This window comes from Trachymyrmex septentrionalis, unplaced genomic scaffold (genome assembly GCF_001594115.1).
Source record: "Trachymyrmex septentrionalis isolate Tsep2-gDNA-1 unplaced genomic scaffold, Tsep1.0 scaffold196, whole genome shotgun sequence".
In the NCBI taxonomy this organism is placed as follows: Eukaryota; Metazoa; Arthropoda; class Insecta; order Hymenoptera; family Formicidae; genus Trachymyrmex; species Trachymyrmex septentrionalis.
The window spans coordinates 703,774-705,458 of record NW_017305135.1 but is presented as its reverse complement, the minus strand read 5'-3'; the positions used below and the strand labels follow the sequence as shown (position 1 = coordinate 705,458).

At 26.4% G+C, this 1,685-nt stretch overlaps 1 protein-coding gene across 1 annotated transcript in view; it reads right to left on the bottom strand.

Moving 5' to 3' along the window:
- The window catches only part of LOC108747150 (histone-lysine N-methyltransferase 2C-like), a 43,337-nt gene that overhangs the window by 29,571 nt on the left and 12,081 nt on the right, over positions 1-1,685 (bottom strand). The gene's annotated exons all lie outside the window — the stretch shown is intronic.

The window sequence follows — 1,685 nt, the reverse complement described above, 5'->3', positions numbered from 1 at the left end:
AAAAAAAAAAAAAAAAAAAAGAAAAATTCCTTTGAACGTAGATGTATGAATTCAATAAGTATTATTAAGATCCTCTTATCATTCTCACGCAATATTTCATTTTTTCTTATATTTCAATACATTAATAATTTTGTCACTTGTTGATTAATAATTTTGTTCCACTTTTTCTAGTAGTTCAAAATTTATGTTTATGAAAGAAAAAAAAACAGCAGTTTTATGAGAAACATCCTGCACGTAAAAAATAATATAATAGGCCCGAACGAGGCAACCTAAGAATAAGTCGCATTCAACACGAAATTTCGATTATTAACATAAATTAGCCTGCTTTGTACGAAACATGTAAAAGCAAGGTATATATATGGATTTTCTGGACTTTTATGGATCTACGTGAATTTGTGAGGATTCTTATTGGATATATCTAAATAGTATGTTATACCGATTGTGGTTTTAAATATTATACACGTCTAACTCTAATTTATAAAGCAGCGAAACAAGAATGGGTAACAAGGTTCCATTCATCTACACACTTATGAATCGATAGATTTACAAATTATAAATTGATAAATTTGTAGATCCACATCAAGCACATGCAGATCTATAAATTGAATTTACATAGGTCCCAGATATATATTCCAGATGTTTATATATGTTCTGATTTTAATGGCCAATTTGTATTAATTTTGTGGATAAAAAAATTTGTATGTAACTTTTAAATAAAGCTTCTGTAAATACATATTCATTTCAACATTTTTTTTCTTAATTCGATTCATAAAACATATTGGCATATTTTAATTGTTAAAACTTGAGACATTCTATTTTTATGTAATACTATTCTTTTTTTAGAACTTTGTATATACTTGGAAATATTTTTATAAATATTTCTATTCTTAATTTTTACGCATAAAAGACGAAAAATTTAAAATAAAAAATTCCTCATTTGGGCCCATTATTTAGAGACTTGTTCACATTTAATTCTACTTATCTTCGAGCGTGAGTGGAACCTATTTGTATTATATTAACAGCTTAAAATATTTCCTATATATAATATGTCGAAACTAGATACAGATAAAAATTTAATTAGAATTTGGAATATTTTACATCATAACAAATTAAATTAAAAATTGTTTTCGAGATTTTTCTTCCTTATAAATTTCATTACCTTCCAGGTTGTTTTTTTTAAGTGTAATTATTTCTAATATTGTAAACAGATTTCATCATTCTGTAATGGCTGATCTCTCCCCCCCCTCTCTCTCTCACTCTCTCATCTTATCTCATTCATTCATCCATAATAAAATTCATATTTACACGTTTCTAAGGTTAATGCATAAATGTGGAACAAAATCCACTTTATTCATCTTCAAAAATTATTTTGATTATCTAATTAATTTACATTATTTTCAACTATTATTTTATTTTTAAATCTGTCAAAACAAATAATTGGGACATCCAATCGTCATAAAAAATGGACATTATTTTATTTTAAGAAACCAGTAAAAATCCTGAAGTTCACAATAGAAATGTAGTTTACGACACACAGGACTGTCGAGCTGTTAGTTTCACTTGAATGTTAGCACAAAACACGCTCGAGAACAAAAACCCCAATGAAGAAATACTGGTTATTCCAATAAATTATCGCGCTTCTTTCATAAATTCTGATTGAAGAATTAACATAGAGAAATACGATA